The following is a 24,380-nucleotide window of genomic DNA, read 5'->3' on the forward strand; positions in this document are numbered from 1 at the left end:
AGTTCTCAAAGGCTTTAGGTTGGATTCTAACTGTATCATTTCCCCAATAGCTGTGTGATTCTGGGTTAATCACTGAACCTCTCTGAGCTTCAGTTTCTTTTTCTGTAAGATAGGAATAAAGCACAACTCCAACCCTACTGTTTTTTTTTTTTTTCAGAGCAGTTCCAATTTTACAATATTGTTTTATGTATTGGTTATGGAGAAATGAATTAGAAGCCTTTTTTTTAACCACTGTCCCAGGGGAACTTTGTTCTACAGTGAATATTGTCCCAAATTGCAGAGTCTTTGTGCCACAGATGGCTTTGTATAGTTTTTACGTGCATATGTCCTAGTAGAGGCGTTTTGTTTTGTTTTGCTTTTGTTTTTACCTATGTGAAGAAGAGTTTCCCATGAAGGCACAGAGCACACACAGCCTGTTGCAGGGTGATGGTTGTAAACTTGAATACCTACAGGGTTGGAATGTCAGTGAATAAAGTGAAGGTTGGACTGTGTATGGCTGCCTGGTGAGCACCTGGTCTGTCTAGAGCTGGGGACTGCTACTCAGCTCTTACAGAAGGCTTTTGTTCAGGAATGTGGCCAGTGCTGTTAGATCTGCTATCATTTCACAAGAAGCCAGAAATTTGGATTTCTGTATTTGTTTGATTTCCAATTTCTAAGTCTTAGTTGTATTTTTTTTCGTGGTATGGATCATATAGACATGACTATGGGCTACAAGCAACCACTAATGACCAGACTATAATTTTAATAGGGAAATCTGAGGCTTTCAAGCCAGAAGATCCCCTTCCGTTATTTGTTGGATGAATGACCCTGGGCATATTACTTAACCTCTATCTGACTCAATTTCTCTATTGAGGATAGAGAAATCCTATCTAAGTGAGGAATATGAACTCTTTCCAGTGAAGTAGTAAGAAAAGATATGGGTAAAAGCTAGCATAAGACAATTTAAAAATGGACAAAAGTTTTGAATAGATGTTTCACCAGAAAAAAATATACACAAATGGATAATAAGTACATGAAAAGATTCTCAATATCATTTGTTATTAGGAAAATGTAAATTAAAATCAAATTCACTACTACCTCACACTGAAGATAATGGCTATAATCAAAAAGTCATATTATAACAAGTGTTGGCCAGGATATAGAGAGACTGAAATATACATTGTACCATATGTTGCCAGCAAAAATGTAAAGTGGTATGGCCACTTTGTAAAACAATCTGGCAATTTTTTAAAAAGTTAAACAGGAATTTACCATAAAACCCAGAAATCCCATTCATAGGTGTCTATCTTTATGAAAATGTGTTCCCAAAAGATTTATTTGGGAATGCTCAAGGCAGCATTATTTATAAAACCAAAAATAAAAATAACATATTAAACTGCACATGAACAAGTAAAAGGATATACAGAATGTAATATATCCATTCAGTGGAATAAAAGAATTAAATACTGATAATTGCTAAAACATGGTGAACCTCAAAAATAATATGTTAAGTAAAATAAGCCACATGCACAGTATCACATATTTTATAATATGATCTATAGAGGAAGAAAGTGGATTAGTAATTGCCTGGAGCAGGAGGTAGGAAAAGGGATTGATACAAATAGACACCTTTTTTTGAGGTGATGGGAATATTTTAAAACTAGATTGTGGAATTTGGGAAATTTGCTAAAAATCCTGGAATTGTACACTTAGAACCAGTGAATTTTATGGTATGTAAAGTGTAACTCAATACAGCTTAAACAAAACAAAACAAAACCCTAGCCTGGCACACCTTTTCTTCTTCCTTAAGTACAAAGAGGCACATGACAAATTGTCACATGGCAATTAAGAAATCAGGCCCTAAAATTGAACTTTGGCCTTTTCATTCACTTATTGGTTCTGTGCCCTTGGAAACATTACTTAACCCCTCTGAAGCACAGGCTCTTCATTTGAAAACTGAAAAGAATAGCTATAGAATTTTTTAAATAATTAAATGAAATCATGCATATAAGGTATGCAGCATAGAGTAAGCCCCAAATGATTGAAAGCGACATTGTTTTCCAGATTCATCACCTCTTATCTGCTCATTTCTCATCTTTACCAACCATGGTTACAACAGAGTTCCTCTTCCATCCTTACTTCTTCCCCATCTCCATACAATCCTGGCATTTTCTTTATAGAATTTAGTTGACTTGTAGGTCCACAATAGAGTCTGGGCTTGAAATAGTGCTTAGCATTGTCTGGCCATGGGTTTCTCACCACTTATAGGAGTGTCACCTGGAGGTAGATAAGCAACTTTAATAACACTTACTGTGTTAACATGCGTGCTCTGTTGTACGGATACTTACATCTGGGAAGCTCACTGCCCTTTTACAGATGTTATTGAATGGTTCCTACAGCTTTCCTGTGAAGTAGAAGGAGCAAGGATTGAGAAGAAAGCTTCCTTTTGCAGATTGGTAAATTGATGCACAGAGAATTGGAGAGATTTTCAGGAATTACATGGCAAACTGATGGAGTGAGGTAACTGATGGGGAGGAGGCCTTTTAGGTCTCTTCACAGAGTGGGAGTATCACTGAAGTGAGTGAAATAATGTAAGAAATCAGAGCTCTTTCGAGCTGCCTTTCATTCCCCAGAAAGGTCTGGGGACACATACGGGTTTTTTTTTTTCTAATTTTAAAAATTTTACCCTAAGAAAAACAACAATGTGAGTGGGATGATTAGTGTGTTCAAGGGACATTAGGGAGTGGTAGAGACTGTGGTAAACTAGAGGGCTCATGCTCTTTTCTTTTTTTTTTTTTTTTATTTTTTTTTCATGTTCTTTTCAAAGGAAGCATCTATTCATTAACCCTATTCTATTATTTCCATGTGGGCATGGGGCCCAGAAGGGCCAGAAATACGATTCCTGAGAAGAAGTTTGACAATGAGCATTTTGTTTGAAAACCCCTAATTTAAAAAAATTATTAACAAAAAAATAACTAAATATATATATATATTTAATAACTAAATATATATATATATATAGTTAGTTAGTTAGTTATACATGATCCCAGATCTAACCTCTATTCTAGAGTAAGCTTCCTGAATTCATTATAGGTGTTATAAAAAATATAACAAAGAGAAACTGAAAGGAGCCTGTGGGGAAGTTGTGGAGGGGATTACTACATTTAGTATAGTGTGGTTCCTTTTTAAGGTTCCTTCTTTTTTTTCCCCTTTTCTATGATATCAGAGGACCATGAGTAGCATCCAGACCCAAGGCTGAAGTCATACACTGGCAGTCCCTAAAAGGCAATGTCACCAATAGCTTTTCACAATGTCAATTTTAATGTGTGCGTGAGAATCATATTGGTTTTCCCTTTACTAGCATGCTACATTTTAATAATGACTCAAGATGAAATATAAAAAAGAAGGCTATTATACAAAACTCACAAGGGCTTTGAAAAATCAGAGCTGATTGGGAAAGCCTTTCCATTAAGTGCTTGTTTGGAATGGATGTGCTCACCTGTACTTCAGATTAGGGAGACGATTTTGAGGAAATATTATCAGCTAGTTTGATATATTTTTGCTGACACACATTCACTGCTGATTTCCATATCTTCCAAAGCCAAATTTGCAAAATGGAGAAAAAACGTAAGTGCAATTAATTAAAGTTATCTCCACCTACTGTTGTTTTGAGATGTGTTGTAAAGCTTTAAAATTGGATATGAGGTTTATAATTTAGAAAGGGAATTCTTCCCATCTTTTGGTTGCTTATAATCTTTTTCTTAAAGATTTTATTTATTCATGAGAGAGAGAGGCAGAGACACACAGAGGGAGAAGCAGGTTCCGTGCAAGGGAGCCTGACATGGGACTCGATCCTGGGTCTCCAGGATCACACCCTGGGCTGAAGGCAGCACTAAACCTCTGAGCCACCCAGCTGCCCTCTTATAATCTTTTTAAAATTTAACTCTGTTGAGTCAACAGTTGAGTGACTACTGGGTGGTAGGTAGGGATTTTGAGAAGCATGCCCAATTTCAAACTGAGTGCCTTCGGTGCATGGTAAGCTCTGATGAATGATAGCTGCCATCATGAACATCATCATCATCATCATCATCATCATCATCATCATTATCACTCTTCAGGAGGAACAAGTGTGATTTTACTTACTACATCTTCATCAGCAATGGGAGTAAAATTTTTCTTGTGATTCTTAATATACCTCATCAGCGAGTTCCGTTTTCACTTCATAAAACAAACAACAGAAATGAAGCCCCCAGCTGTGCTATGCTATCACTTGTAGATACCAGCAGTGGACACATAGACATGCTCATGTCCATTCATGAGCTTGCTCTGGTATGTGATATTTTTCTCTAAAAAGCAATACACTCTTTTATGGCACATTTGGTAATGTGTGACCTCCTCTCTTATCTCAAATCTTCCAGACATGCACAATTTCTGCAGTGCGAGGAGAATGGTCTCTCCTATGGCCCAATGAGAGACACAGTCTTGGAGTTAGCATGGTTCAACACACGTAGTTTACAGTCTTGGGCTCTGCTAGTTGACCTGAAAATCTGGTGCAGGAAAACCTCAGATTACTGCTAATCAGAAACTTAGTGTGTTTTGCTGGAGGGTAACTTCTCTGTTGGAGGAGCATGTAGATCCAGCGGAAAATAATGTATCCAGAACAGGTTATCAAAACCAGGGTGTAGGGTCAAATATTTCCAGAGAAGTAGGAGGGATAAGACAGAGGCATTACATGTTAAAGAGAGAAGGACAAGAAGTAGGCCAATAAAGACGAAGATGGAGACTTTGATAGTGAGGTTGGGACGATGCTGGCTGAAGCAGAGATTTTTATTCTAAAAAATTCTAGCATGTGTTTGCTTTGGCAAAGCAAATTTATTCTGTGAACATTTATTAAATCCCTGTTATATGCCTGGAATTGCATTAAATATTCATATACAGTGGTGAGCAGGAAAGAAAATATCCCTCTTTTCATAGGTGTAGAGAGACATTAAATAAGGAATGACACAATGGACAATTGCAAATTATGGTAAATGCTATAAAAGAAATAATAAGAGTTCTATGAGAGTGAAAAATAGGGTTGAAACCCCTTCAAATCCAGTGATCCCTGTTCTGGGTAGACTGTTTTTGATTGAGTTATCAAGGAGAGTCTTTTCAGGAAAATGTTTAGACTGAGACCTGGAGAACTAGAAGCAACCAGTCCTGAAGGAAGGGATGTGGTGGAAAAAACAGCATGGGTCTGAGACTTAAAAAAGTAGAGAGAATGCCAAGTATCACTTAAGAAGGCTGACCCTGGGTCAGAGTGCAAGCATAATTATTTAAAGAGGATAGCATTTGGCTCATGAATTCCACCTCAAGGAGTTTTTCTTGGGTCAAATGTTCACCCCAGGATTGCTTATGACAATAAAATATTGGAAATATAATACATGTCTAGAATGCAGACACTCATAATAGGTTTTCTCCTGCTATTTAGATTTTTGTCTTTGTCTTTGCCATTCAGCAGTTTGACTATGATATGTGTACATGTGGATCTCTTTGTATTTATCTTCCTTGAAATTCATAAAGCTTCTTGAAGCTTGTAGATTAAGTTTATAGATTTTCACCAATTGGGGAAAATTTTGGCCAGTATTTCTTCAAATATTTTTTTCTGCCCTTTCTCTCTTTCCTGTGTTACTTACACAATTCACTACCAATTTCAGTCCCTTCCAACCCAATTTTGCAAAATAGAGAAGAAATTAAATGTAAGTAGTTATTTCTACTCACTGTTGCTTAGAGATGTGTTAAAAAGTTTTGAAATTTGTTAATTCTTGAGCCATTTATAATTTCTGCTTCAAAGGCTTATTCTGTCCAATGCAATTTCTAAGACCCTCAAAGACAATTTCTATTGACTGCTTTTTTTTTTTCTCCCAAGTCTGGGTTCTATTTTCCATTTGCTTTGCTCATCTCATGATTATGCTATTGTTGTTGTTATTGTTTAAATACAGACCTTTTAGATAACATATTTTATCAATTCTAAATTCTGAATTTTTGTTATATTTTGCCTCTTTCATTCACTTCTTTATTTAGTAACTTGCATGGGCTAAATCTGACTTCCTTCTCCTGTGTTGTACAGCCACTGTTGCTATGCTCAGTTTTTTTTTTGTTTGTTTGTTTGTTTGTTTTGTTTTGTTTTCATTTTACCTTTCACTTTTAAGCCTAAGACTTGCCCTGTCTTTGAATAGCTTAGTGGTCATCTAATAACTGTACAGAGGTTATGTTCAAACTTCAAGCCAGGATGGTTTCCTAGGAACTGTTTGTGGGGAGGAAAGCACATTCAAAGTTCATGTATTTTTCAAAGTTGCACTAGTTTTGACTTTCTGCTTTTCCTTTTCCTATGACCTATGTGTGTGTGTGTTCAGTCTCAAGATTAGCTAAGAGTGTGTGAACAGTTGGGCCATGTGAACAGTGCCAGGTAGGAATATGCTTTTCTCAACCATGACTGCAATGTCAAGTTATTGCAGCCACTGACTGTCCTTGCTTGTTGCCTCACAAGTCATTGCTTCCATTGAAAACACCTCTAAGCTTGGGTATTTCCAACCCCTTGAAATCCAGTGAGCCCTGTTCTGCCTGGCAGAGAAGCCACTGATCTTTGAGGCTTGCCCTGCCCTCCTAGAACTTCTCTTGACAGCCAGTCCTGAAGTGTGGTAGGAATGGGGGCAGTTCCAAGTAAGAATACAATAGATTCCCATTGTTGTGACCCAAAGTTCAGCAGATTTTCAAACATAAATGTTTCTCAAATTGTTACATGCTGTTAGTTATCAGTTTCCAGAATGCTTTAAATGGTTGATTTTGTTAATTCTCTCTGGCTTTATCAATGTTTTAGAGGGAAAGAATTTGCCCATTTCCTCACTTGGGCCGTCATTAGAACTCATAGTTGACTATGGAACATAGGCAATGGAACACTTCATCACTGGAAAAGATGGCGTACCTCCATATTCAATGATTTTGAAATACTTTCATAATAGTATAAGTGAAAAAAAACAGGTTTACAAAATAAAAAATAAGAGTTGCAACGCATGTATGTGAATGTGTGTCCATGTATGTGCTGTGCAGGCATGAATGTCTGGAAAGGCTTTGGCCAAGGTATTAATGGTGGTGGGATATCAGGTAACTTTTTTTCTTTTTGTATTTCTCTATTGCTTGAAGTTTCTGCATGTGCATTTGCTATTTTACATTTTTTAGGGAAAAATGGTTGTACTCATTTTAAAGAAAGAAAAAGAAGGGAAGTGGGGAGGAGAAGAAAGAAAGAAGAAAGAAAACAACATTGTGGGACTGACAGCCTTTTTAAGGATCAGTCTTCTGAATTCACACACCTGGGTTCAGAGATTTGACAAGAATGTCATCAGTGTTGATAACTGTACTTTGCCATCATAAGACTATTCTCTTTGCTCATTAAGGGCATGATCTGCCTGTCAATGCTAAATCTGCACTTTGAAGGATCATCCTTTACAGCACCCTCTCTCTTATGCCCTGCATCATGTCTGTCACTAAGTGACATTACCGCTTCCCCTTAAATAGCCTGTCTTAGCCCCTCTGTACCAATTGATACCTCTTACCTCTTTTTTAAAATTCAAATAGAATTAACATACAGTGTTATATTAGTTTCAGGTGATAAGGAGAGAATTTTAAAAGCAAGAGAAAAGAAAATAGTTACATATAAGGGAAACCCCATAGGGCAGTCACCTGAGTTTTCAGTAGAAACTTCTTTGCAAGCCAAAATGGAGTGACATGATAAATTCAAAGTGCTTAAAGGAAAAAACTTAGAACCAAGAATACTCTACCCAGCAAGGCTAGCATTCAGGATAGAAGGAAAGATAAACTGATCTTTACTATCTTTGGTCCTCAGCCCCTCCGCCCTGCACCATTGTAAGGCCTTCTAACTGGTCATCATGCTTTTGATTCTATACTCTTTGAATCTCAGTCTACATTTTGCAACCAACACAATCTTAGCAAAATGTAAATCTCATTATGTTGTTTCCCAGATTAAAACATTAAATGTATTCCCATGGCCAAATAAATGAAGTCAACTGTCTTGAACCTAACCTTCAGATTCTTAGCCACTATGTAGTGCTTAAGGTACTAATTCTGGAGTTCTAGCTGACTGACCTTGAGCAAGTTACTTACCCTCCCCAAGTTTTTCTTCTGTGACATACAGATGATGGTAATATTTACTCATACAACTACTGAGAAGATGAAATGATTTTACATATATATAAAATTGATCTATATATAAATATATATAAGATGATTTTATATACATAAATATAATAAATGATTACATATATGTGTATATAATATAATGATTTTGTAAAACCACTGAGAACAGTGTCTGGCACTCAGTAAGTATTCAATAAATGTTAGCTTTTATTACTTCCTTTCTTCCAATTTCCCATTAGTTCCTCTGTATGCTAGCTACATCATAGTTTTCCAAGGTACTTTGCTGTTTTAATCTTCTGTGATTCTGAATAAAGCTATTTCTATTGTTTAAAATGCAAGGTCCAGTCTTCTCTGCCTTAAAGCATTGCTAAGTCCCAGAAATAAGGCCCCTTTATCCCTGTTCCAAGGATTCTCTCATGTATGTTCACAACTATACATTGTGAATGTCTATTTACAAGCCTTTCCCTTCTATTGGACATGAACTCCCTAGGGAAGAGGACTCAGCCTCTTTATTACTATGCTCATTAAGTACTTGGCACATGGTTGGCATTCAGTAAATGTTTCTTGGGTAGGTGAGTAAAGAAGACCCCACTTTTTGAGACTCATGGAGCACTATGATATTGATTTTGGTGGTAAAACTTATTTCTAGCTTGCATTGCATCTTCTTGCCTAGATTGTAACTCTGTTGTACTTGGGCAATGGACAACCCTGATGAATTCTTTACATTTCTTGGCTTAGGACTACAGATGTACCCTACATTGGTTCAGCACTGTTGATACACTACAATTAACAGTATTTCCTGTGAGGTACTGTTGTAGTTGTGCATATGACTGGTCCATCTATTCAATCGTATCTTTTTTCAAAGGCAGGAGCTGTCTTGTTCATTTGTCTCTCAGTCTCTCTGCATATATTAATGACATTACAGAAAAAGCATGAGTTAGTATTGGTAGAAGTCTAGGGGCCTGGGCACTCCATGCATATACCCTTTTGTAAAGAGACGTTTTCCCTTTGGTCTGGTAACTGTGCCTAAATTATTTGAAGCCTATAGGACCTATCCTATAATAAAGTGATATAACTTTTTCATAGCCCAGTGATTTGGATTTAGGTGCAAATGATATGCATGAATGATAAAGCATGATTGATTTTCAGTGATATAGCTAGAGAAGATTGGAGGAAGACTTGTCCTGTGAGACCCAACACATGTATATCTGGGTCCTCCCCATAGGAACTGTAATTCCACCCAAGTTAGCCCTATGAAAGTTTGCCATTTGAATATCAACTGCTTGGAGAGGTTTTCTCTGAATGCCCCATATACCTAGCTTTCACCATCACTCTCCATCCTTAACCTGCTCCATTTTTATTTATTCCACTTAATAAAGTAGAATACCACCCCCTTCTCTGTTATATTATTTTTTTACTTATTATCTATCTCTCTCATTAGAACATCAGCCTAATGAGGGCAGGATCTGCCTCTATTTTGGACCCTGCTGTGTATCCTGACCTCCTTTAATAGTGCTAGGTACAAGGTAGAAGTCTTCAGAATGTTGTTTTATCCAGAGTGGCCTGAAGTCACAGGGAACTACCCTTCTTTGCTCTTTAATCTGCTGGTAGAACCACATCTTTTCCCTTCCAGAGCCTTTCAGAGACCACAGATGACTCCTATCACCACTCCTGTACCCATGACCCTACCTGCTACTGCACCAGCCTGGGACAGAGGGAACTATGACAATAACTATGCTTCAGACCTCACACTCCTGTTTCTATGGCCACTGGATGTCATGGAGGCTGCAAGTGGCAATTAAGCTTAGTTTTGTCCATTCATAATTGGAAGGCCTATTTCTCCGTGGAAGAACTCCTTCAGATAAAAAAAGAACCTGTTTTTATGCCTCCTTTCAGGACTAAGGAATGAATCTCTAAATAGTTTGAAAGAAATTCTTGAAACAGATTGAAATATCTTAGTGCGTAAAGACTTGCCTTCTATTCTTGACTCTTCCTCTACCAGCTGTATTTATGGACAAATGACCTCACCACCATCCCCTCCCCAAGCCCTCACCACCCTCAGCGGAGCAATAGAGATGGGAGAGACTTTCCTGTGTAGCTCACAGGAAGAATTAGTCTAAGTGCTGCTTGAAAGAATCAAGGTTAAAAAAAGAAAGAAAGAAAGAAAGAAAGAAAGAAAGAAAGAAAGAAAGAAAGAAAGAATCAAGGTTCTAATAATCACCCTCGAGATACAACACATTACAGAGCATATCAGCCAACACATGCCCTAAATTCAAACCAGTTTTCTTCACTCCCTGCAGCTGCTGTCACATATGGTGGTGACCCATAGGGTCTGTCGTGTTGCTGCTACTGATGATGACGATAATGATGATGATCTCTTTTGACTCATTTTTCAGGTGAGATTAACACTATTGAATACTTCCTCTGAGACAGACATTGTGTTAGGCACTCAGCAGGCCTATTCACATTTTCTTCAAACAATTAGTGTGTCAAAAAATAGGGGTGTCTGGGTGCCTCAGTTAAACATCCAACTCTTGATTTCGGCTCAGGTCATAATCTCAGGGTTGTGAGACTGAGCCCAGTGTCAGGCTCTGCATTGGGCCTGAAGCCTGTTTAAGATTCTTTTTCTTCCTCTGTCCCTTCCACTCCCCTTCCCCCCACTGGCATGCGTGCTCTTCTCTCTCTCTCTCTCTCTAAAATAAATGAAGTGTGTTATAAAAATAGTAGAGTGCTTGAAGTACATGAATATTAAGTGTATAGCACAGTGAGTTTTCTGTGGATGCATATGCTCCTATAACCGGCATAGCAAAATAGACAATATTCCCAGCATCCCAACAGTCTCACTCATGGCCCTTCCCACTCAGCACCCCCAGAGGTCTCCACTATCCTGATCACCAGGTAGTTTTGCCTCTTCTTGAGCCTCATGTAAATGGAATTATACAGTCTTCTTTGTCTCTGGCTTCTTTTGGTCAACATGACAGTCTGAGATTCCTTCCATGTGTATGTATCATGGTTCATTCTTATCTGTTGACTGAATTCTTATCTGTTCACTGTTAGAGTGAGTCAGACACTGTCTGAAGTGTTTTACATGTATTATCTCACTTAATTCTTTATACTACCCTAAGGTAGGGACCATTATCTTTCTTTCACAGATATGGCTCTGAGAAGTTACATAACTTGCCTCAAGTCACAGAGCTATTAAGTGGTGGAGAGTCAGTTCTGGTTGCAGAGCTAGAGCTGCCTAGCAAGGGCCAGAACTTGACATGCTTTCAGAATTAGATTCAATCAGATTTGTTCCCAGTTTAAACTGAAGGTCATATGATTATTTTGTGGTTATTCACAAAGGGGTTTCTATGGGAACTTTCATTCCATCTGAATATTCCATCAGAACATTTTCACTCCCTTATTAATTGTCAGGGCTTCTCACTCATGCATTTACAGATTTGACTTGCTTGCCTGCCTGTGGCTGCCCTGCTTCAGGACCCAGACCACCTTCTTGGGACCTCTACGGGAGGCTGTTTTCTCCAGCATCACCTGCAAGGTTAAGCTGCTTAAGGATATCTTCTTCCTCCTTTCAGGGTGTGATCTTTGATGAAGGAATCAGAAGTACTGCCTTCTGGTTCTGTGGCTACCTTCCCAGTCTGAGCTTGTAGGGGTTTCTAAGGAAACAAAGCTGAAGTAGATTTTTCTCTCCATCCTGGTATAGCCAGACTTGCAGTCCTCCCACCCTTGAATCTCACCCTATCCCCCTGGTGATGGATGGTCCTCATCTAGGGTGAGCTTGGGGGGTGGACAGCCTTTGACAGAGCACAGGGGTCTGTGAGACAGGGACCAAATTGCTGCTTTGGACAGCCCAGGCCTGGCCCCTGGAGCTCACAGGGGTTGCCTATAAACTCATGCGACTTTTCTCTTTTATAAATTCATCCTCTGAACTCATATCTCTGCTCTGTATAGCTTTCCTTCTAAACACAGTATTCACGCCTTTTCCCCCAGGCTCTGAACTAATCCATTACATTTGGCTAAGACATAGACAATAGGTAAATGCCCCCTTGCAGGCTAGAGAATTAAATAGATAATCTGAGCTCCGTTTGGGTCTGTGGCTCAGTGCATGGGGTAATTGGTAAGAGGCTTTGGCTTTCCTTCCTCCATGCAAATGAAGAGAGTAAGTAAAAGCAAAAAAGAGATGGAGATGGAACCTTTCTGAATGCTGGCATTCGAGTCACTATGATAATCAGAATACACAGCTTTCCATTTAACCCTTTGTGAGCCATTGTCCCTTAGCAACTTCTCTTAATCAGTGGAGAGAAACTAGCATTTGCACTGATGGTGCAATGGACTCCTTACCCAGTGTGAGTTCCTTGCATGGTAAACTGTTCCTTGTTCATCACTATCCTCAGTGCCTACAGATGTTAGCTCAGAGTGGACATTTAATAAATATTTCTCAAATGTTCGCATCCTTGGCAGCGTAAAAGTGATTTGTGTTGGGAGCTATACAATGCAGTAGAAAGATCCAGGGTAAATAGATGATGTGCAAACCATTAGCCCTGGCGATTTGAAGGCTCTGCTGGATTTGGTTTTGGATTCCAGCAACTCAGAGTTCACACATATGGTCCAGATGACTGTGTTCTGGGTTGTTGCCTACCCCCTCTTTCCTCAAGCCATTCATTCTCTATCCTGGGACACCTCAATTTTAAGTTGCCTCTTTTTTTTTTTTTTTTAACAAAGCACTCAGTTAAGGGGAGTGCTGGTGCCTGTGTCCATGGCTTCTTGGGGCCAGCCACCCAAATACAGTAGCTGGAGCCAAATGAACCCACAGAGGAGGAAGCCACAGATCTTCACAAAGACTGGCCCTGCTGTCAATTGCCATTTCCTCGCGCTGGCCTCAGCATGGCCTCGGAGAGCACAATATACACAAAATTATAATGTTATCACACAGGCTGGTGCCCACGGCGAGGACAGCCACTTAGGAAGGCGCACACCAGGGGCAGGAAGGCACAAAGGCCATTCGGAGGCTGAAGTCAGATGTATTTATATTTTTAGCAGAGGGGGGCTGAAATACAATTTCAATGAAGATTGCATTATGGATTATTACTTGAGAAAGCTTTGGCAAAGGACTAAGGAGAGTCTTTCTTTTCCAAAGGGGGCTTTTTCCTCCACAGGGGTTAAGGGAGATGGGAGGAAAGAGAAAACTGCTGCTTCTATTTTCCGAAGCTGACTCGGGGTTGCTGTAGTGATAATGTGTGACAGTTTCCTAAGCAAATTTCCATGTGATGTGTGTGTTTGCGTGTGTGTGTGTGTGTGTGTGTGTTTGTATTTTATTTGAACAACTCAGGCCCCGTTTGGTAGACAGAACAGATGCTGTTACTACCATTTTACACAGTGGAGACCAAAACTCAAGAAAATGGTGTGCTCACATAATTAGCTAGACCATTATAAAGTCCAACTTTCTTCATATAACTTACAGGGTTTATAAGCAACAGTCATTGATCCAGCTCTTACATGTCACTCTTCCCACTACATTGCCCTCATAGCCAAACCCCTTCCATGGTCAGCTTGCAGGCCTTTAATGTTTCATCTTGCACTTTGCACATGCTTTTCCTTCCTGTCCAGCCTGCCCTCTCCTTCCTCTGTTTCCTCCTTCTCCTTTGGATGTCACCAGAGAAAGGCTTCCCTGACCTCTCAGGACTGGGTTCCCTACCCTGTCTGTATGAGACCATGCAGCCTGAGTTCATCCATAAACTCTTCCATGTTTCTCACTGGATTATAGTTCTCTCCTGAAAAACTAACACCCTGAATTGCTCCATTGATTCTACAAGTGAGTGGGAACAAAATGTATGGGAGGAAAAGGTAAAGGGTTTAGCACACCATAGGAGCCTGGCTGCACTTGAAACACACCCAGATTGGGAAGGGCTAAGTGACACAGTAAATCAGCTGCCTCAGAGCAACTCAAGCACAAATCACCTTTCTGGGGTTCTAATTTCACTCTTCCACTTAAGGTACCACTTGGGACAAATCACTTCACCTTGCTTGAGCTTTAGTTTTCTCATCCAAAAATAGGTAAGCAGGTGGCAGCTGAAGTAAAATAAAAGTGGTAAAGTATACCATAAGGTAGAACTAGCACTAAATAAATCTTTATTAATATTGTGCAAAAAAAAATATTGTGCAAACATCTCCATGATACTGTTGATGAGTGAAAGTCACATGATCTCATTTGTGTAAAAAAAAACAGTTATGAGACAAAAGGACTGTAACACCTTTGACACACTCTGAGAACTGAATTTCAGGAGGTACTCTATTCCTTATAAGACAACAGACAAAAGCAAAGAAAAATACCAACTTCATGGATACAAAAAATTTCACTGTCAGGAGACATTGTGCTCATTCTCATACAGCTTGAAAGTCTTTCATCTAGAAGTCATTCACTGAATAAATGTTTGCTCACTCTCTGCTGAGCACCTACAATGTGCTAGGCATTGCTGTCATGCCACTCCTATATCTGCCGTCATGGCTTTGCTTGCTCTGAGAACCTGGGCCAAAATGCTTGTGCCAGTTATTAACTTATTGGCTTTCGGCTACATACCCATCTTTCTGTACTTGGCTTTGTGATGCTGGGCCTGGGACAAATCCGGATTTCTGCTCCACCTGCTGGCTCCCTCTTAGGCTCTGCCAATAGGGAGCGCTAGAGGAAGATGCCATGGCTGGATGGGGGAAGATGAGATTTAATTCCATGCTTGCTTCTTGTTCCTCTTCCTGTTAACCTACAATGGTTTCTCAAGTTCGGCACTATGGACATTTCAAACTTGGTAATTCTTTGTTGAGGACGTGCTCAACCCTGCAGAATATTTAGCGGCACCCTTCTACTCCACCTACTAAATTCCAGTAGCAATCCCCCCACAAGTGGTGACTATAAAGCATACCTCCAGGCATTGAACAATGATGCTCAGAAGGCAAAAATCACCCTTGCTTTAGAGCCGCTGGGTTAGCATCTAGGAACAGACACTTGTTCACCTCGGAAGCTGCAGTTCCTTCTTGGAGTAGCTGCACACTTCTCAACACTTGCAGACCCAGTTGTAGGCCACATCTCAGGAGACTCTAGCACCAGCCGACCTGTGCCTGTCCTCAAGAGTTGGACTAGCTCCTGGGGTCCCTCCCATGGGCTCAGCCTCAGCTGAGTAGTGCCCTGAATAGTGTCTCAGTTTTCTAACACCGCCCACCCATGGGCCTTCTCTTCTAAGTTTCTAAGTGTTTCCATTTGTTTCTTAAGTATGGGGGTGATAGCTGCCTCTTGCAACTTCTACCTTCAGGATGCCTTAGAGTTCCTTTTGATCTCTTAGTCACTTAGTTAATAATTCTGAAACTAAACATCTTTTTTTTTAATGTTATGTTAAAATAATTAGGAGAGTTATTTTCTCTTGACTGGACTGACTGATACAGTCTCCCTTTCTTTCCCCCTTCCCTCCCTCCCTCCCTTTCTTTCTTTTTTTCTTTCTTCTCCTTCCAGTAAACTCCTTCTCCCTTTTAGAGCTTTGACAAATATCATCCTGTTCTGAAGCTTTACGGGTCTTTGCCAGGCAGAGCCAGCCACTATCCTCTCATTCCCCAGCCCTTGGCACAGTGTTTCTCACCTATGGCCGAGCCTCGTGGGTACATCTCTGTCTCTCCTACTAGAATGTGAACTTCTAAGGGTGAGAACCATCATGTAACATTCATTTCTGCATTCCTAGTACAGTGCTGTGCACATATTCAAGCTCGATGTCTAAATGAATGAATAAATATCTGAGGAAGAAAGGAAGGAAGGAAGGAAGGAAGGAAGGAAGGAAGGAAGGAAGGAAGGAAGGAAGAAGGAAGGAAGGAAGGAAGGGCGGGCATTACATAAGACTTGTCTATTTCAAACTCAGTCTGGTGCTGTTCCCCCCCTCCTCACCTTCTGCCTAGATTAAAGTCTCAGCAATTATCAGGATGGACCCTTCTCTATCCTCCCCCTCCTCCACTGGCTAACCCATTGTTTTGCGATGACACCATGACAGCACCTCACTGTGTTGTATTTCTCTTATTTGTATCTCTTTTTTCTCAGGTGATATTAAACTCTTTGAAAATAGTTTGTTGGGCATTAAGGTTTTTCTTATTAAATATTTGTTGAATGAATTGCTGGAAGGAACAGGAGAAGGTCTCAAGGGAAAACCCTTGAAGGATTGGGAGGATTTTTAGAAATGAAGTCTTCATCCTTGGTAGTGGTGATGGCCTGGGGATGGGATGGGGAGATGCAGAGTTGTTTAAGGGATGGTTAACTATTCTAGTTTGGTAGAATGCAAAGCCCATGGAGAGGAAGCTTGGGAGATTGGCCTGCAAACATAAGTAGGATAGAGAGTTTGGATACCCTGAGAGGCAGGTTAGACAATGTTTGCAGCATTTGTTGGGGAGCTCAGTGGTCCTGGTAGAGAAGAGGCATCATCAGACTCCACATTTCAGAAGAACGCTCAGGGTGCTAGAGGAGAGGCAGGTGGTTGAGTCCATTTGGGAAAAGCTGTGTGCTGCAAAACCCAGCAGGAAGGGTTAACATAGAGAGCAAGCCTCCCACAAGCCTGTCAGTTCTATTCTATAAGAAGTGGATTCTTTTTGTGGAGGAAAATGAATATTTCACATTATAGACAATGAAGACCAAAAGGAGGTGAGAAAGGGAAAGAATAGGAATGTAACAATTATTCCAGGTTGAAAGATTCAGCTTTAGCACCCACCCCCCCGCCTGCCTTTTTCTTTTTGGTCTAATTACCACAGAGTTTTTCAGAATTTGATGTATTTTGTAAGATATGAAAGATAACAAAACTGTCTATCTTGGCTTTTAAGCAGACTATGTGCCAGGGCCAAGAGCAGAGTGTAGAATTCAGCTGGGTTCTGCTCCAGGAGGGAGTATGAGTCCATTATACTTTTTAAAAGAAAGAAAATGATAGCAGCTTTGGTGTGACCTGCATCTCATCGTTAGTTAAATGAAGATAATGATATCAGCTTTCCTTTATGTTCTGGGGCTTTTTGGAAAATCAAATAATAAGATGAAGAGTGTAAATCATTAAGTGCCTACAGAATCCATCCATGCATACAGCAAACATGCATTGAGCTTGTCTTATCTGACAGGAATGGTGGTACAGGCATGAATAAGACCCAATCTCTGTCCTTAGAATCTCCAGGTGGACCGTCCAGCCTGACAGAGGCACTTGGCATGCCATAGGAGAAGGTTAACACAATCCATAAAGGATTGTTACTAATATAACATTTAGTAAGGTGGGCTTTGTTCTAATGGCTGCCAAGTTAATGTTTTCAGTCTTCCTAGAAGAATACTCAGAGAAGCAATGCCCTACAGTTGAAAGGAATTGGGCATTGTAGATGAAAAATAAGCCTACATGCTTATCCTCTGCCACTTGATGAGGGTGTGAATTTGGGCAAGTCCTTTTATTCCTCACCTGTATCATAGAAGTAACTATTTCTGTCTAGCTGGGAAGGCTACTGAGATCATTGTATCAGCTAACAGATGTTAAAGTGCTTTTAAAACTGTAAAATAGTGTATATACATTGTGGATGCCTTATTAAGAATAATAGGAGGGGGGAGACGCCTGGGTGGCTCAGCGGTTGAGTGTCTGCCTTTGGCTCAGGGCATAATCCCAGGGTCCTGGGATCGAGTCCCGCATCAGACTCCCTGCATGGAGCCTGCTTCTCCCTTTGCTTGTGTCTCTGCCTCTTTCTCTCTGTGTCTCCAATGAATAAATAAAAAAAATATTTAAAAAAAAAGAATAATAGGAGGGGCTCAGTCAGTTAAGTGTCTGATTCCTGGTTTTGGCTCAGGTCATGATCTCAGGGGTGTGTGGGGCTGTGTGGGGCTCCACACTCAGCAGAGAGTCTGATTGAGATTCTTTTCCTCTTGCTCTCCCGCCCCCTCTGATTCTCCCCCCATGCTTGCATACTTTATCACTCTCTCTTAAAAATAAACAAATAGGGGCACCTGGGTGGCTCAGTTGGTTAAGAGTCTGCTTTGGCTCAGGCCATGATTCCAGGGTCCTAGGATTGAGCCCCACATTGGGCTCCTTCCTTAGTGGGGAGTCTGCTTCTCCCTTTCCCTCTGCCCCTCCCCCTGCTTGTGCACTCTCTCTCATTCACACACTCTCAAATAAAAAAACAAAATCTTTAAAAAAATAAATAAAATCTAAAAAAAACAAGAACAATAGGAGAAATTGGCAATATTGTCTTGCATGGCCATTGTGAATGGTGGTTTAATTAAGGAGAAGGGAATGAGGACTAACGTGTATACCAAGGAAATGATTTGTGTCAGACACTGCAACAGGCATGAACATGATCAGTCTTGTGTCATTTTAATGTGCAATAAGCATCATTCTCCCCACTTTACAATTGAGAAGAGAGAGGCAAATATTTCCTACAGGTTCCTAAGCTATGCAGATGGTGCTTAAAAGAGCCAAGAACTGTGCAAGATGTGGCAGTAGGTGATAGCATTCACCTACTTCTCCAGTCCCCATTTCTCCCTCCCACTCCTAGTGGCTTTGTTTGGGATTCAGATTCACCCTGACACTTCTCTCATTTTCTCTCTGATGAGACTGTGGTGAAGTCTTTAGGCAGATGCCTGCCCGAGATTCAGTCAGTCCATATACATGGTGAGGAATACAGGGATGATGGAGGTCTACCCCGCAGACTGGGGACTACAGCATGTCCCTCTGTGGCCTGGTAAGAATTTCTTTTTCATCAGGGCAGCCCTAGGTGACATGGAAATGGATAGAAGAGCACTATGACCTTCTCCCTGTCCCCTCCCAAACCTTTGCACTGGTGAGTCATTTTCACCCTGATATCAACCCGGTTTCTGATTTCCATACCTTTGCATACCCTATTCTCTCCTCCTGGGATATCCTCCTGCTTCTCACATCTCCAACAGATACCTGCATAGTATTTAAAACCCAGCTTGAGAAATCCATCTCCCCCCACAGTGATGCTTGTTTGCTTCTTTGTCCAACTGTTCCTCCAAGATCCCTCTTTTCCCATTTTATCCAGCTATATTGAACTGTGCATTTGCTTGTCTGTCTTCCTTACTGGAATGAACTCTCTGGGGAAAGGAGTTGCAAATTATTTCCTTCCTTATCCTCGGTGTCTACCTGATGCCTTTCACATAGTGGGCATTCAGGAACCGTCTGCTGAAAGAAGGCACAAATGAGTGAATGAGCTCGTAAGGCAGTGTGTTCTGGCCAGGGTTATAGACTGTTCTGATGGCCTTGAAGGCATTATCATTTTCTCTTATACAGATTTTCAAGAGAATTGAGACTTTTTGGTTGACTTAGAGAGGCTTACCTTGGGCCTATTTGGTATAGCAAAGCAGGCCTCCCACCCCAAATCCCCCTTTTTCTTAACTTTACATGTCTGTATTTTACCTAAAGGCAAATCCACTGCCTTGGAGAGTGAGAGTCCAGAAGGAAATCCCTTTGGGCAACTTGCCACATTTTATCTGTGCTCCTTTTTCAATTTTAGCCTGTCATGGAGTTATTTTTGGTAAAGTACGGTTCTGGGGGGGAGAAGCTTGGCTGTGAACAGAGGATAGAAGAGACCTGGGAAGCTTCCTTGATCAGACAAAGGGGACGCTTCACTAACTGCTGTATTCTTTAGTTTGGCCATTGCTTTTGGGTTTTATATGGTCATGTAGAGGCTGCAAGTCTGAGCCCTTGGAAGCTTAGTGAGTACTATGGTAGTCTGAATGTTTGTGTCCCACCCCCCACCCCATTGGTGTGTTGGAATTCTAATCATCAAAGGTGATAACATTAATAGGTGAAGACTTTGGGAGAGTTAGTCAAGAGGGTTCCACCCCATGAGTAGGACTAGTACCTCCTAAGAGTGGCTCCAGAGAGTTTCCACCATGTGAGGATACAATGAGAAGTCTGTGACCCTAACCTAGACATACTGGCACCCTGATCTTTGACTTCTAGCCTCCAAAACTATGAGCAGTAAATATGTAGTGTCTAACCTACCCATCTGTGGCATTTTGTTATAACAGCCTGAATGGACCAAGACGGGGGGTATAGAGGAAAATGCATGGGCCTGGAGCCAGGTATACATGGATTGAAATCTTGGCTCCGCAACCTCCAAGCTATTAAGCATGGGGAAGTTTATAAGCTTGTCTGAGACTTTCTTTGTTTATCTATAAAATGGGATCACTACTACTTATTTTACAGGGATACCTAGGTTTTAAAGGTAATACATTTAAAATGCTTGGTACATAGCAAGCCTTCAATAAATGGAAGCTCTTTGGTCATTGGCTCTTTCCCCTGATATTTGAGTAGCCATTTTCCCCTGAAGAGCATTTAACCTTTCTTTGTGGCTGAAAGCATAACCAGGGAGAGTTGACTTCGTACTGCTATAAAAGGAGTTGTTCCTCTTTCTATTATCCTTTATGTTAGCTACTTTGATTTCAGAACTATTTTAAGACTAAACCCATACTGATTAATAAAAGCTTGCCCCCCCCCAAAAGAAAAACAGAAAAAACAAAAACAGTGAGTACAGGGTGGCTTTTACATGAAGCAAAAGGGTAAGCTTCATGAAAACTTTCTCTTTGGTACAGATCACCTCCCACTTTGTAGCAGAGTGTGTGCTTGCATGCAGCTGTTGGTTTCAACACTCTACCTCCTACTCAAGGTTCCCCCAGGTGCTAGTTTGCCCTGGGGAACTGTTTGAGCTATGTCAGGTTGATGGTTCAGGGCCCGAGTACGACTCTCATCAAATTTGGGATCCAAAGCCCTGTATGAACCCAGTTTAGTATTCAGGAAATGTATCCATAGCAGCTGCTGTCAGGGTAACTATCACCAAGGGTAGACAGTTGATGGCTTCCTCCCTGCTATGTGTCTCTCCTAAACAGTATTAAAAATAGCAAACTTCCCCATCACCACCCATTTGTAAGACAGAGGGAAGAAAGTCTCTTTTCTCTGCAGAGAGTAGCCCTCATCTCCCCAGCCATTATCATCAGGACCTGTGTTCTTACTCCTCCGTGGAGGCAGCCACTATTAGTTTCTTGCTCACATTGATTTATTCATAAAACTTGGAACTCTAGGTCCTTACTGCCTGCTGACCAGAGAGAGACAGAGAATGAATAAGTAGACGAAGAGACAAGATGCTTTCGGTTGGTGAGAAATGCAACACAGAAAATGAAAGAGGTGATGTCATGGGGAGTAACGGGGTGGAGGCCACTGCTATTAGAGTGAGGAAGAACTCTTTTTGGAAGAGACATTTGTGCTGTGACCTAAATGATGAGAAGAAGTGGGAGGGGAGCATTCCAAACAGTGGAACATCTGGTACCCTGAGACAGGAGAGAAAGAGGTCTATTTGATGCTCAGAAGAAAGGTTAGAGGTCTAAGTGTCAAGCACAGGGAGAAAGAGGTAGCAAATGAAGTCAGAGAGATAGGTAGAGGTTCCATCCTGTAGGACCTTGCAAAGCCATGATACAGAGCTCAAAATTTATTCTGAGAGAGTAGGAGGCCACTCTCAGTTTTAAGCAAAGGAATAATATAATTTGATGTATGTTTTGAAAAGATCACTCTGGCCACCATATGGAAAATGCTCTATAGGGGTGAGAGAGTACAATAAGGAGGCCATGTAGGCAACAGGCAATAGTCCTGGCAAAAGGCAATCAGACTAGTGCGTGTGGTTGGTGATGGTGGCAGGTGTGTTGCAGATAGGCAGTCAGCCTGCACACGAGCTTGGTCCCAGAATCAGGAGTTTTCCCTGTGCTGGGGAGGCCACTTTGTGGATGTGATGACTCTATACTTTCCCTGGCTTCCTGAACTTCAAACTCTACTTATGTTGGGAACAAAAAAATAGTAACTTTCTTTGGCACTTTTGACTTGACTTTTTCTTTTCTTTTTTCTTTTATTTTTTTTTTTAGTCTCCAGCTATAGGGGTCTTAGTGAAAGAACCTGAGCTTTGGAGTGAGGTTGACCTAGATTGCAATCTAGCACTTCCTAGATAGTTGACTGGGTAGCCTTTTAATTTAGTATATCTAGCCCTCAGTTTCCTCAGCTGCAAAATGGACTTGACAATTATGCCTGCATTTTGCAGTCTTAGTCTGGGCAGCAAATGAGGTAGTATTTGTGAAAATATCTAGCATATAATAGGTTCTCAATTAAAGTTATTGGCTTTGATTATGAATCATCTCCTTCAGCCCGCTGCCCTCCCAGACCAAGATAGGAAGCCAGATGTTTCTACCTAAACTCTACTCTTTAGATCAATGAAGCATGCCAGTGGAAACAGTCATTGCATGAGGAGGTTATAGGTAGACTTGGTTTTCTTTTTCCTTCCTTGCTAAACACTGAGTGTCTTTGAAAGAGCCCCATCCCTCTCTGGACCTCAGTTCCTCATCTGTAAGATGAGTAAACTGGGCTAGGTAGTCTAAGTAATTGTACTGGATAGTGACATGTCTTCATTTGATGCCAGTATTAACTTCAACAGCATCAACCAGCAGCTATGGAACACCCACTTAGGGCCAGACAATGTGCTGTATGCCTCATAAACAGATTATGATATGTTTATATCATATGTAATCTTTAGGAAAGTCCTGTAAAGGGGGTGCTTTCATTGTCCCCATTTTACAGATGAGACACTGAGGCAGAGAAGTGAAAGCATCATGTCTTGCTGACAGTAACGGCTACATTCTGCAAAGTTCCATTCAACATAACTTTTTGGGAGCTCCAAATGTGCCAAGCATTGTGCAAGGCCTTGCAGCTATAGGCAGAGACCTTGCCCTCAAAGAGTCCACACTCCAGAGGTCAGGGGAGCCATGCCAAAGTCTGCTTGTTCTTCTACGCTCCCACAGAAGGACACGTTGCTGGGAGGGAATGTCTGCAATGGCATTTCTTGGTATGGGAAGCTCGTTGGGGCCAGCTCCATTCTTTAGTACAGTGTGGTCTTTCTGGATTTAGCAAGTACAGAGATTTCATCTCCTGTCTTCAGAGTCTCCCGCTGTACTCTGAGAACTCACTTCCTCACGGACTTTTGCTTTGCTTCTCTTTTATGTTCTTTTTCAGTGGCACTTATTTATTTTTCTTCACAATTTTGCCTCCTTCTTTTTTTCCTGTGTTAATTATGGAAGGGAAGTTCAACTACCCACAAGGAGCTCTGTCTGTGGAGGGTTGGCAGTGAGGACTCTCGGCTTGGGCCTGTTTGTGGACAAGGTATGAAGAGGTTGCAGGGGCTAGTCCAGAACTGGGAATGAGGACACTTGGGTTCTTACTTGAGGCTCTACTGCTTACTGCTGGGTGGTCCTGGCCATAACAGCTAACTTAGTAGTGCCTAAGTCTTGTTCCCATAGATGATGCTGCTAATAGTGTAGCATCAGTGTGCTTGGGCTCACATCTTAGATTTACCACCTCCCAGTTGTGTGACCTAGTGTAGGTCACCTAACCTCAGTCTTGGTGCATGTAAAATGAGAGCCTACATGAGAGTTGCTACAAATACTAAGTTACATAATCCACGTTAGGCATTCGGCGCAACGCCTGGCATATCGTAAGCTCTGTATAAATCTCAGCTGTCCATAATGACCATGCTGGTTAACTGACTTAATGGATGTAGGAGCATTTGATAAACTATAAAGTACTGTACAAATGTTAGTTATTCTTTGCTATGATTGTTATTTTGAAATAAGAAAGGACTTTTGATCATCTTTCCTTGCCAAGTCAGTTTTCTTTTTAAAATTTGGATTTTATATTTATCTCACTCAATAATATGCTATTAATATTATATGAACTCCTTCTAGGGCACTATTGTTCCAGAATCTGGGGCGTTGAAGGCCATCCCATGACTCTTTATACACAGAAATGGGAGATCAGCCAAAAGGCTGTGTAATTTCATTTTGCCCTTTGCTTCTTTCATTGAACTTGGTAGTTCACATCTAAATGAGCCGAGTGGCTGAGCTTTGAGTTCTTTCATCAATAGCTCCAGCAAGCCAATGTACATTGTGATTAAAATGCACTGACCCTCCTTGAAGAAGTAAAATGCAACTAAATGGAAGGAAGGAATTCAATGGGGAGGAAAAAGCAGTAAGGAGAAAAGAAATGCTCTGGCAGGACAGCATTCTATTTGCGTGATTAAAATCTGGTTGTGTAAAAAAATACATTTATAGATACATGGTACTATCAGGGACAACCTGCAGTAGAAAGGCTCTAGGTTGGGGGCTGTTA

General features: G+C 40.9%; 1 protein-coding gene across 13 annotated transcripts in view; it reads left to right on the forward strand.

The window, feature by feature from the left end:
* Positions 1-24,380, forward strand: part of DAB1 (DAB adaptor protein 1) — a 1,117,693-nt gene that overhangs the window by 69,435 nt on the left and 1,023,878 nt on the right. For 7 of the 13 annotated variants that reach the window (XM_035716544.2, XM_025427779.3, XM_049110388.1 and 4 more), the window contains exon 1: positions 11,571-11,713. The exons of 1 other annotated variant lie outside the window; for it this stretch is intronic. The gene's annotated coding sequence lies outside the window, so the exon portion shown is untranslated. Of the gene's footprint in view, positions 1-11,568; positions 11,714-24,380 lie in introns of those variants that run through there. 5 more of the 13 variants (XM_049110401.1, XM_049110402.1, XM_049110398.1 and 2 more) reach the window with 3 other exon arrangements.

This window comes from Canis lupus, chromosome 5, assembly GCF_003254725.2.
Source record: "Canis lupus dingo isolate Sandy chromosome 5, ASM325472v2, whole genome shotgun sequence".
In the NCBI taxonomy this organism is placed as follows: domain Eukaryota; kingdom Metazoa; phylum Chordata; class Mammalia; order Carnivora; family Canidae; genus Canis; species Canis lupus.